Below are 13,581 nucleotides of genomic sequence, written 5' to 3'. Positions count from 1 at the left end.
CTCACTAACCCCTCGTCTGGCTGCATGTCTCGTCTTTCCTTTTCTATCACTCTCCTGCTTCCTCCCTCTTTTCCTGCAATTCCTCCATCTCACTCCTGCAGCCCAACACTACTTTTTATTCTTCCTTCCCTTTCTCCTGCTCCCTTCGCTTTCTCCCTCTGTCCCATATCTTTCTTCCCGACTTGACTTTTCAAGACTTTGGGCCAAATTGGCCCCAAGTCTGGGCATGGTTTGACCAATTCTCAGAGGCCTGGCTGGTGACAGCAGGGACAGCAGGCAGTGACAGGCCCGTGGCTGGCAGGCTCCCCATCCCCTAGGGGGCGCCTGGCTGCCACACCCAGCTGACATAGAACCTTTGTCACAATGCCCCCTACCGTGGCGAGTATGTGGTGACTCTGCAGGTGACAGGGACACTGCAGGACTTGGTGTCAGCTCAGCAATTTCTCATTTCCCCAAAGAAGCGGAATTCTGCAAGTTGCTGCCTTTGCTCTTGAAAGGATATCATCAGGTGGGTGTTTTGGTGTCATACTCTGAAAACCAGAGAAGAAATGGTGAAATATTCCCATGGTATGCATGGGCCCTGCAACAAAGCACCATGACTCAGCCTAAGAGATCTGCAGCTTATTTTTTTGTACTGCCAGCAGATTGTGGAAGCACAGTATAAAAACCATCCTTATGGCGAGATCTGCGTATTTTAGGCTTAGTCTAAGTGTCTCAAGTAGCCGAGGTATTTGCTTGGGCCTAATCCATACGGTCTTATGGCTTTCCTCGTAGTCCGAGGACGAATGTGCTAGAAAATATAAAGCAAAAAAATGTCCTGCAGCCTAGCCTTGCTTTGCCTGTCCTTGCCTGTCCTTGCCATGCCTTATTTCCTTCTCATCCTGTTCTCTGTCCCATCCTCTCTCACTAACCCCTCGTCTGGCTGCATGTCTCGTCTTTCCTTTTCTATCACTCTCCTACTTCCTCCCTCTTTTCCTGCAATTCCTCCATCTCACTCCTGCAGCCCAGCACTACTTTTTATTCTTCCTTCCCTTTCTCCTGCTCCCTTCGCTTTATCCCTCTGTCCCATATCTTTCTTCCCGACTTGTCTTTTCAAGACTTTGGGACAAATTGGCCCCAAGTCTGGGCATGGCTTGACCAATTTTCAGAGGCCTGGCTGGTGACAGCAGGGACAGCAGGCAGTGACAGGCCCGGGTCTGGCAGGCTCCCCATCCCCTAGGGGGCGCCTGGCTGCCACACCCAGCTGACATAGAACCTTTGTCACAATGCCCGCTACCGTGGCGAGTATGTGGTGACTCTGCAGGTTCAGGGACACTGCAGGACTTGGTGTCAGCTCAGCAATTTCTCACTTCCCCAAAGAAGCGGAATTCTGCAAGTTGCTGCCTCTGCTCTTGAAAGGATATCATCAGGTGGGTGTTTTGGTGTCATACTCTGAAAACCAGAGCAGAAATGCTGAAATATTCCCATGATATGCATGGTCCCTGCAACAAAGCACCATGACTCAGCCTAAGAGATCTGCAGCTTATTTTTTTGTACTGCCAGCAGATTGTGGAAGCACAGTATAAAAACAATCCGTATGGAGTAATCTGCGTATTTTAGGCTTAGTCTAAGTGTCTCAAGTAGCCGGTGTATTTGCTTGGGCCTAATCCATACGGTCTTATGGCTTTCCTCGTAGTCCGAGGACGAATGTTCTAGAAAATATAAAGCAAAAAAATGTCCTGCAGCCTAGCCTTGCTTTGCCTGTCCTTGCCTGTCCTTGCCATGCCTTATTTCCTTCTCATCCTGTTCTCTGTCCCATCCTCTCTCACTAAACCCTCGTCTGGCTGCATGTCTCATCTTTCCTTTTCTATCACTCTCCTACTTCCTCCCTCCTTTCCTGCAATTCCTCCATCTCACTCCTGCAGCCCAACACTACTTTTTATTCTTCCTTCCCTTTCTCCTGCTCCCTTCGCTTCTCCCTCTGTCCCATATATTTCTTCCCGACTTGTCTTTTCAAGACTTTGGGCCAAATTGGCCCCAAGTCTGGGCATGGTTTGACCAATTTTCAGAGGCCTGGCTGGTGACAGCAGGGACAGCAGGCAGTGACAGGCCCGGGGCTGACAGGCTCCCCATCCCCTAGGGGGCGTCTGGCTGCCACACCCAGCTGACATAGAACCTTTGTCACAATGCCCGCTACCGTGGCGAGTATGTGGTGACTCTGCAGGTGACAGGGACACTGCAGGACTTGGTGGCAGCTCAGCAATTTCTCATTTCCCCAAAGAAGCGGAATTCTGCAAGTTGCTGCCTCTGCTCTTGAAAGGATATCATCAGGTGGGTGTTTTGGTGTCATACTCTGAAAACCAGAGCAGAAATGGTGAAATATTCCCATGATATGCATGGTCCCTGCAACAAAGCACCATGACTCAGCCTAAGAGATCTGCAGCTTATTTTTTTGTACTGCCAGCAGATTGTGGAAGCACAGTATAAAAACAATCCGTATGGAGTAATCTGCGTATTTTAGGCTTAGTCTAAGTGTCTCAAGTAGCCGGTGTATTTGCTTGGGCCTAATCCATACGGTCTTATGGCTTTCCTCGTAGTCCGAGGACGAATGTTCTAGAAAATATAAAGCAAAAAAATGTCCTGCAGCCTAGCCTTGCTTTGCCTGTCCTTGCCTGTCCTTGCCATGCCTTATTTCCTTCTCATCCTGTTCTCTGTCCCATCCTCTCTCACTAAACCCTCGTCTGGCTGCATGTCTCATCTTTCCTTTTCTATCACTCTCCTACTTCCTCCCTCCTTTCCTGCAATTCCTCCATCTCACTCCTGCAGCCCAACACTACTTTTTATTCTTCCTTCCCTTTCTCCTGCTCCCTTCGCTTTCTCCCTCTGTCCCATATCTTTCTTCCCGACTTGTCTTTTCAAGACTTTGGGCCAAACTGGCCCCAAGTCTGGGCATGGTTTGACCAATTTCAGAGGCCTGGCTGGTGACAGCAGGGACAGCAGGCAGTGACAGGCCCGGGGCTGACAGGCTCCCCATCCCCTAGGGGGCGCCTGGCTGCCACACCCAGCTGACATAGAACCTTTGTCACAATGCCCGCTACCGTGGCGAGTATGTGGTGACTCTGCAGGTGACAGGGACACTGCAGGACTTGGTGTCAGCTCAGCAATTTCTCACTTCCCCAAAGAAGCGGAATTCTGCAAGTTGCTGCCTCTGCTCTTGAAAGGATATCATCAGGTGGGTGTTTTGGTGTCATACTCTGAAAACCAGAGCAGAAATGCTGAAATATTCCCATGATATGCATGGTCCCTCCAACAAAGCACCATGATTCAGCCTAAGAGATCTGCAGCTTATTTTCTTGTACTGCCAGCAGATTGTGGAAGCACAGTGTAAAAACAATCCGTATGGAGTAATCTGCGTATTTTAGGCTTAGTCTAAGTGTCTCAAGTAGCCGGTGTATTTGCTTGGGCCTAATCCATACGGTCTTATGGCTTTCCTCGTAGTCCGAGGACGAATGTGCTAGAAAATATAAAGCAAAAAAATGTCCTGCAGCTTAGCATTGCTTTGCCTGTCCTTGCCTGTCCTTGCCATGCCTTATTTCCGTCTCATCCTGTTCTCTGTCCCATCCTCTCTCACTAACCCCTCGTCTGGCTGCATGTCTCGTCTTTCCTTTTCTATCACTCTCCTACTTCCTCCCTCTTTTCCTGCAATTCCTCCATCTCACTCCTGCAGCCCAGCACTACTTTTTATTCTTCCTTCCCTTTCTCCTGCTCCCTTCGCTTTATCCCTCTGTCCCATATCTTTCTTCCCGACTTGTCTTTTCAAGACTTTGGGACAAATTGGCCCCAAGTCTGGGCATGGCTTGACCAATTTTCAGAGGCCTGGCTGGTGACAGCAGGGACAGCAGGCAGTGACAGGCCCGGGTCTGGCAGGCTCCCCATCCCCTAGGGGGCGCCTGGCTGCCACACCCAGCTGACATAGAACCTTTGTCACAATGCCCGCTACCGTGGCGAGTATGTGGTGACTCTGCAGGTTCAGGGACACTGCAGGACTTGGTGTCAGCTCAGCAATTTCTCACTTCCCCAAAGAAGCGGAATTCTGCAAGTTGCTGCCTCTGCTCTTGAAAGGATATCATCAGGTGGGTGTTTTGGTGTCATACTCTGAAAACCAGAGCAGAAATGGTGAAATATTCCCATGATATGCATGGTCCCTGCAACAAAGCACCATGACTCAGCCTAAGAGATCTGCAGCTTATTTTTTTGTACTGCCAGCAGATTGTGGAAGCACAGTATAAAAACAATCCGTATGGAGTAATCTGCGTATTTTAGGCTTAGTCTAAGTGTCTCAAGTAGCCGGTGTATTTGCTTGGGCCTAATCCATACGGTCTTATGGCTTTCCTCGTAGTCCGAGGACGAATGTTCTAGAAAATATAAAGCAAAAAAATGTCCTGCAGCCTAGCCTTGCTTTGCCTGTCCTTGCCTGTCCTTGCCATGCCTTATTTCCTTCTCATCCTGTTCTCTGTCCCATCCTCTCTCACTAAACCCTCGTCTGGCTGCATGTCTCATCTTTCCTTTTCTATCACTCTCCTACTTCCTCCCTCCTTTCCTGCAATTCCTCCATCTCACTCCTGCAGCCCAACACTACTTTTTATTCTTCCTTCCCTTTCTCCTGCTCCCTTCGCTTCTCCCTCTGTCCCATATATTTCTTCCCGACTTGTCTTTTCAAGACTTTGGGCCAAATTGGCCCCAAGTCTGGGCATGGTTTGACCAATTTTCAGAGGCCTGGCTGGTGACAGCAGGGACAGCAGGCAGTGACAGGCCCGGGGCTGACAGGCTCCCCATCCCCTAGGGGGCGCCTGGCTGCCACACCCAGCTGACATAGAACCTTTGTCACAATGCCCGCTACCGTGGCGAGTATGTGGTGACTCTGCAGGTGACAGGGACACTGCAGGACTTGGTGGCAGCTCAGCAATTTCTCATTTCCCCAAAGAAGCGGAATTCTGCAAGTTGCTGCCTCTGCTCTTGAAAGGATATCATCAGGTGGGTGTTTTGGTGTCATACTCTGAAAACCAGAGCAGAAATGGTGAAATATTCCCATGATATGCATGGTCCCTGCAACAAAGCACCATGACTCAGCCTAAGAGATCTGCAGCTTATTTTTTTGTACTGCCAGCAGATTGTGGAAGCACAGTATAAAAACAATCCGTATGGAGTAATCTGCGTATTTTAGGCTTAGTCTAAGTGTCTCAAGTAGCCGGTGTATTTGCTTGGGCCTAATCCATACGGTCTTATGGCTTTCCTCGTAGTCCGAGGACGAATGTTCTAGAAAATATAAAGCAAAAAAATGTCCTGCAGCCTAGCCTTGCTTTGCCTGTCCTTGCCTGTCCTTGCCATGCCTTATTTCCTTCTCATCCTGTTCTCTGTCCCATCCTCTCTCACTAAACCCTCGTCTGGCTGCATGTCTCATCTTTCCTTTTCTATCACTCTCCTACTTCCTCCCTCCTTTCCTGCAATTCCTCCATCTCACTCCTGCAGCCCAACACTACTTTTTATTCTTCCTTCCCTTTCTCCTGCTCCCTTCGCTTTCTCCCTCTGTCCCATATCTTTCTTCCCGACTTGTCTTTTCAAGACTTTGGGCCAAACTGGCCCCAAGTCTGGGCATGGTTTGACCAATTTCAGAGGCCTGGCTGGTGACAGCAGGGACAGCAGGCAGTGACAGGCCCGGGGCTGACAGGCTCCCCATCCCCTAGGGGGCGCCTGGCTGCCACACCCAGCTGACATAGAACCTTTGTCACAATGCCCGCTACCGTGGCGAGTATGTGGTGACTCTGCAGGTGACAGGGACACTGCAGGACTTGGTGGCAGCTCAGCAATTTCTCACTTCCCCAAAGAAGCGGAATTCTGCAAGTTGCTGCCTCTGCTCTTGAAAGGATATCATCAGGTGGGTGTTTTGGTGTCATACTCTGAAAACCAGAGCAGAAATGCTGAAATATTCCCATGATATGCATGGTCCCTCCAACAAAGCACCATGATTCAGCCTAAGAGATCTGCAGCTTATTTTCTTGTACTGCCAGCAGATTGTGGAAGCACAGTGTAAAAACAATCCGTATGGAGTAATCTGCGTATTTTAGGCTTAGTCTAAGTGTCTCAAGTAGCCGGTGTATTTGCTTGGGCCTAATCCATACGGTCTTATGGCTTTCCTCGTAGTCCGAGGACGAATGTGCTAGAAAATATAAAGCAAAAAAATGTCCTGCAGCTTAGCATTGCTTTGCCTGTCCTTGCCTGTCCTTGCCATGCCTTATTTCCGTCTCATCCTGTTCTCTGTCCCATCCTCTCTCACTAACCCCTCGTCTGGCTGCATGTCTCGTCTTTCCTTTTCTATCACTCTCCTACTTCCTCCCTCTTTTCCTGCAATTCCTCCATCTCACTCCTGCAGCCCAACACTACTTTTTATTCTTCCTTCCCTTTCTCCTGCTCCCTTCGCTTTCTCCCTCTGTCCCATATCTTTCTTCCCGACTTGTCTTTTGAAGACTTTGGGGCGAATTGGCCCCAAGTCTGGGCATGGTTTGACCAATTTTCAGAGGCCTGGCTGGTGACAGCAGGGACAGCAGGCAGTGACAGGCCCGGGGCTGACAGGCTCCCCATCCCCTAGGGGGCTCCTGGCTGCCACACCCAGCTGACATAGAACCTTTGTCACAATGCCCGCTACTGTGGCGAGTATGTGGTGACTCTGCAGGTGACAGGGACACTGCAGGACTTGGTGGCAGCTCAGCAATTTCTCATTTCCCCAAAGAAGCGGAATTCTGCAAGTTGCTGCCTCTGCTCTTGAAAGGATATCATCAGGTGGGTGTTTTGGTGTCATACTCTGAAAACCAGAGCAGAATTGGTGAAATATTCCCATGATATGCATGGTCCCTGCAACAAAGCACCATGACTCAGCCTAAGAGATCTGCAGCTTATGTTTTTGTACTGCCAGCAGATTGTGGAAGCACAGTATAAAAACAATCCTTATGGAGTAATCTGCGTATTTTAGGCTTAGTCTAAGTGTCTCATGTAGCCGGTGTATTTGCTTGGGCCTAATCCATACGGTCTTATGGCTTTCCTCGTAGTCCGAGGACGAATGTGCTAGAAAATATAAAGCAAAAAACTGTCCTGCAGCCTAGCCTTGCTTTGCCTGTCCTTGCCTTGCCTTATTTCCTTCTCATCCTGTTCCCTGTCCCATCCTCTCTCACTAACCCCTCGTCTGGCTGCATGTCTCTTCTTTCCTTTTCTCTCACTCTCCTGCTTCCTGCCTCTTTAATGGCAATTCCTCCATCTCAATCCTGCAGCCCAACACTACTTTTTATTCTTCCTTCCCTTTCTCCTGCTCCCTTCGCTTTCTCCCTCTGTCCCATATCTTTCTTCCCGACTTGTCTTTTCAAGACTTTGGGCCAAACTGGCCCCAAGTCTGGGCATGGTTTGACCAATTTTCAGAGGCCTGTCTGGTGACAGCAGGGACAGCAGGCAGTGACAGGCCCGGGGCTGACAGGCTCCCCATCCCCTAGGGGGCGCCTGGCTGCCACACCCAGCTGACATAGAACCTTTGTCACAATGCCCGCTACCGTGGCGAGTATGTGGTGACTCTGCAGGTGACAGGGACACTGCAGGACTTGGTGGCAGCTCAGCAATTTCTCACTTCCCCAAAGAAGCGGAATTCTGCAAGTTGCTGCCTCTGCTCTTGAAAGGATATCATCAGGTGGGTGTTTTGGTGTCATACTCTGAAAACCAGAGCGGAAATGCTGAAATATTCCCATGATATGCATGGTCCCTCCAACAAAGCACCATGATTCAGCCTAAGAGATCTGCAGCTTATTTTCTTGTACTGCCAGCAGATTGTGGAAGCACAGTGTAAAAACAATCCGTATGGAGTAATCTGCGTATTTTAGGCTTAGTCTAAGTGTCTCAAGTAGCCGGTGTATTTGCTTGGGCCTAATCCATACGGTCTTATGGCTTTCCTCGTAGTCCGAGGACGAATGTGCTAGAAAATATAAAGCAAAAAAATGTCCTGCAGCTTAGCATTGCTTTGCCTGTCCTTGCCTGTCCTTGCCATGCCTTATTTCCGTCTCATCCTGTTCTCTGTCCCATCCTCTCTCACTAACCCCTCGTCTGGCTGCATGTCTCGTCTTTCCTTTTCTATCACTCTCCTACTTCCTCCCTCTTTTCCTGCAATTCCTCCATCTCACTCCTGCAGCCCAACACTACTTTTTATTCTTCCTTCCCTTTCTCCTGCTCCCTTCGCTTTCTCCCTCTGTCCCATATCTTTCTTCCCGACTTGTCTTTTGAAGACTTTGGGGCGAATTGGCCCCAAGTCTGGGCATGGTTTGACCAATTTTCAGAGGCCTGGCTGGTGACAGCAGGGACAGCAGGCAGTGACAGGCCCGTGGCTGACAGGCTCCCCATCCCCTAGGGGGCTCCTGGCTGCCACACCCAGCTGACATAGAACCTTTGTCACAATGCCCGCTACTGTGGCGAGTATGTGGTGACTCTGCAGGTGACAGGGACACTGCAGGACTTGGTGGCAGCTCAGCAATTTCTCATTTCCCCAAAGAAGCGGAATTCTGCAAGTTGCTGCCTCTGCTCTTGAAAGGATATCATCAGGTGGGTGTTTTGGTGTCATACTCTGAAAACCAGAGCAGAATTGGTGAAATATTCCCATGATATGCATGGTCCCTGCAACAAAGCACCATGACTCAGCCTAAGAGATCTGCAGCTTATGTTTTTGTACTGCCAGCAGATTGTGGAAGCACAGTATAAAAACAATCCTTATGGAGTAATCTGCGTATTTTAGGCTTAGTCTAAGTGTCTCATGTAGCCGGTGTATTTGCTTGGGCCTAATCCATACGGTCTTATGGCTTTCCTCGTAGTCCGAGGACGAATGTGCTAGAAAATATAAAGCAAAAAACTGTCCTGCAGCCTAGCCTTGCTTTGCCTGTCCTTGCCTTGCCTTATTTCCTTCTCATCCTGTTCCCTGTCCCATCCTCTCTCACTAACCCCTCGTCTGGCTGCATGTCTCTTCTTTCCTTTTCTCTCACTCTCCTGCTTCCTGCCTCTTTAATGGCAATTCCTCCATCTCAATCCTGCAGCCCAACACTACTTTTTATTCTTCCTTCCCTTTCTCCTGCTCCCTTCGCTTTCTCCCTCTGTCCCATATCTTTCTTCCCGACTTGTCTTTTCAAGACTTTGGGCCAAACTGGCCCCAAGTCTGGGCATGGTTTGACCAATTTTCAGAGGCCTGTCTGGTGACAGCAGGGACAGCAGGCAGTGACAGGCCCGGGGCTGACAGGCTCCCCATCCCCTAGGGGGCGCCTGGCTGCCACACCCAGCTGACATAGAACCTTTGTCACAATGCCCGCTACCGTGGCGAGTATGTGGTGACTCTGCAGGTGACAGGGACACTGCAGGACTTGGTGGCAGCTCAGCAATTTCTCACTTCCCCAAAGAAGCGGAATTCTGCAAGTTGCTGCCTCTGCTCTTGAAAGGATATCATCAGGTGGGTGTTTTGGTGTCATACTCTGAAAACCAGAGCGGAAATGCTGAAATATTCCCATGATATGCATGGTCCCTCCAACAAAGCACCATGATTCAGCCTAAGAGATCTGCAGCTTATTTTCTTGTACTGCCAGCAGATTGTGGAAGCACAGTGTAAAAACAATCCGTATGGAGTAATCTGCGTATTTTAGGCTTAGTCTAAGTGTCTCAAGTAGCCGGTGTATTTGCTTGGGCCTAATCCATACGGTCTTATGGCTTTCCTCGTAGTCCGAGGACGAATGTGCTAGAAAATATAAAGCAAAAAAATGTCCTGCAGCTTAGCATTGCTTTGCCTGTCCTTGCCTGTCCTTGCCATGCCTTATTTCCGTCTCATCCTGTTCTCTGTCCCATCCTCTCTCACTAACCCCTCGTCTGGCTGCATGTCTCGTCTTTCCTTTTCTATCACTCTCCTACTTCCTCCCTCTTTTCCTGCAATTCCTCCATCTCACTCCTGCAGCCCAACACTACTTTTTATTCTTCCTTCCCTTTCTCCTGCTCCCTTCGCTTTCTCCCTCTGTCCCATATCTTTCTTCCCGACTTGTCTTTTGAAGACTTTGGGGCGAATTGGCCCCAAGTCTGGGCATGGTTTGACCAATTTTCAGAGGCCTGGCTGGTGACAGCAGGGACAGCAGGCAGTGACAGGCCCGGGGCTGACAGGCTCCCCATCCCCTAGGGGGCTCCTGGCTGCCACACCCAGCTGACATAGAACCTTTGTCACAATGCCCGCTACTGTGGCGAGTATGTGGTGACTCTGCAGGTGACAGGGACACTGCAGGACTTGGTGGCAGCTCAGCAATTTCTCATTTCCCCAAAGAAGCGGAATTCTGCAAGTTGCTGCCTCTGCTCTTGAAAGGATATCATCAGGTGGGTGTTTTGGTGTCATACTCTGAAAACCAGAGCAGAATTGGTGAAATATTCCCATGATATGCATGGTCCCTGCAACAAAGCACCATGACTCAGCCTAAGAGATCTGCAGCTTATGTTTTTGTACTGCCAGCAGATTGTGGAAGCACAGTATAAAAACAATCCTTATGGAGTAATCTGCGTATTTTAGGCTTAGTCTAAGTGTCTCAAGTAGCCGGTGTATTTGCTTGGGCCTAATCCATACGGTCTTATGGCTTTCCTCGTAGTCCGAGGACGAATGTGCTAGAAAATATAAAGCAAAAAACTGTCCTGCAGCCTAGCCTTGCTTTGCCTGTCCTTGCCTGTCCTTGCCTTGCCTTATTTCCTTCTCATCCTGTTCCCTGTCCCATCCTCTCTCACTAACCCCTCGTCTGGCTGCATGTCTCTTCTTTCCTTTTCTCTCACTCTCCTGCTTCCTGCCTCTTTAATGGCAATTCCTCCATCTCAATCCTGCAGCCCAACACTACTTTTTATTCTTCCTTCCCTTTCTCCTGCTCCCTTCGCTTTCTCCCTCTGTCCCATATCTTTCTTCCCGACTTGTCTTTTCAAGACTTTGGGCCAAACTGGCCCCAAGTCTGGGCATGGTTTGACCAATTTTCAGAGGCCTGTCTGGTGACAGCAGGGACAGCAGGCAGTGACAGGCCCGGGGCTGACAGGCTCCCCATCCCCTAGGGGGCGCCTGGCTGCCACACCCAGCTGACATAGAACCTTTGTCACAATGCCCGCTACCGTGGCGAGTATGTGGTGACTCTGCAGGTGACAGGGACACTGCAGGACTTGGTGTCAGCTCAGCAATTTCTCACTTCCCCAAAGAAGCGGAATTCTGCAAATTGCTGCCTTTCCTCTTGAAAGGATATCATCAGGTGGGTGTTTTGGTGTCATACTCTGAAAACCAGAGCAGAAATGGTGAAATATTCCCATGATATGCATGGTCCCTGCACCAAAGCACCTTGACTCAGCCTAAGGAGATCTGCAGCTTATTTTTTTGTACTGCCAGCAGATTGTGGAAGCACAGTATAAAAACCATCCTTATGGAGAGATCTGCGTATTTTAGGCTTATCCTGAGTGTCTCAAGTAGCTGGGGTTTTTGCTTGGGCCTAATCCATACGGTCTTATGGCCTTACTCCTAGTCTGAAGATGAATGTGCTACAAACTATAATGCAAAAACACGTCCTTCTGCCTAGGCTTGCTTTGCCTGTCCTTGCCTGTCCTTGCCTTGCCTTATTTCCTTCTCATCCTGTTCTCTGTCCCATCCTCTCTCACTAACCCCTCGTCTGGCTGCATGTCTCCTCTTTCCTTTTCTCTCACTCTCCTGCTTCCTGCCTCTTTAATGGCAATTCCTCCATCTCACTCCTGCAGCCCAACACTACTTTTTATTCTTCCTTCCCTTTTCCTGCTCCCTTCGCTTTCTCCCTCTGTCCCATATCTTTCTTCCCGACTTGTCTTTTCAAGACTTTGGGCCAAATTGGCCACAAGTCTGGGCATGGCTTGACCAATTTTCAGAGGCCTGGCTGTTGACAGCAGGGACAGCAGGCAGTGACAGGCCCGGGGCTGGCAGGCTCCCCATCCCCTAGGGGGCGCCTGGCTGCCACACCCAGCTGACATAGAACCTTTGTCACAATGCCCGCTACCGTGGCGAGTATGTGGTGACTCTGCAGGTGACAGGGACACTGCAGGACTTGGTGTCAGCTCAGCAATTTCTCACTTCCCCAAAGAAGCGGAATTCTGCAAATTGCTGCCTTTGCTCTTGAAAGGATATCATCAGGTGGGTGTTTTGGTGTCATACTCTGAAAACCAGAGCAGAAATGGTGAAATATTCCCATGATATGCATGGTCCCTGCAACAAAGCACCATGACTCAGCCTAAGAGGTCTGCAGCTTATTTTTTTGTACTGCCAGCAGAATGTGGAAGCACAGTATAAAAACAATCCGTATGGAGTAATCTGCGTATTTTAGGCTTAGTCTAAGTGTCTGAAGTAGCCGAGGTATTTGCTTGGGCCTACTCCATACGGTCTTATGGCTTTCCTCGTAGTCCGAGGACCAATGTGCTAGAAAATATAAAGCAAAAAAATGTCCTGCAGCCTAGCCTTGCTTTGCCTGTCCTTGCCTGTCCTTGCCTTGCCTTATTTCCTTCTCATCCTGTTCTCTGTCCCATCCTCTCTCACTAACCCCTCCTCTGGCTGCATGTCTCGTCTTTCCTTCTCTATCACTCTCCTACTTCCTCCCTCTTTTCCTGCAATTCCTCCATCTCACTCCTGCAGCCCAACACTACTTTTTATTCTTCCTTCCCTTTCTCCTGCTCCCTTCGCTTTCTCCCTTTGTCCCATATCTTTCTTCCCGACTTGTCTTTTCAAGACTTTGGGCCAAATTGGCCCCAAGTCTGGGCATGGTTTGACCAATTTTCAGAGGCCTCGCTGGTGACAGCAGGGACAGCAGGCAGTGACAGGCCCGGGGCTGACAGGCTCCCCATCCCCTAGGGGGCGCCTAGATGCCACACCCAGCTGACATAGAACCTTTGTCACAATGCCCGCTACCGTGGCCACTATGTGGTGACTCTGCAGGTGACAGGGACACTGCAGGACTTGGTGGCAGCTCAGCAATTTCTCACTTCCCCAAAGAAGCGGAATTCTGCAAGTTGCTGCCTCTGCTCTTGAAAGGATATCATCAGGTGGGTGTTTTGGATTCATACTCTGAAAACCAGAGCAGAAATGGTGAAATATTCCCATGATATGCATGGTCCCTGCAACAAAGCACCATGACTCAGCCTAAGAGATCTGCAGCTTATGTTTTTGTACTGCCAGCAGATTGTGGAAGCACAGTATAAAAACAATCCTTATGGAGTAATCTGCGTATTTTAGGCTTAGTCTAAGTATCTCAAGTAGCCGGTGTATTTGCTTGGGCCTAATCCATACGGTCTTATGGCTTTCCTCGTAGTCCGAGGACGAATGTGCTAGAAAATATAAAGCAAAAAAATGTCCAGCAGCCTAGCCTTGCTTTGCCTGTCCTTGCCTGTCCTTGCCATGCCTTATTTCCTTCTCATCCTGTTCTCTGTCCCATCCTCTCTCACTAAACCCTCGTCTGGCTGCATGTCTCGTCTTTCCTTTTCTATCACTCTCCTACTTCCTCCCTCTTTTCCTGC

This window comes from Columba livia, unplaced genomic scaffold (genome assembly GCF_036013475.1).
Source record: "Columba livia isolate bColLiv1 breed racing homer unplaced genomic scaffold, bColLiv1.pat.W.v2 Scaffold_106, whole genome shotgun sequence".
Taxonomy (NCBI): domain Eukaryota; kingdom Metazoa; phylum Chordata; class Aves; order Columbiformes; family Columbidae; genus Columba; species Columba livia.
Note: the sequence above shows the minus strand (reverse complement) of the source record.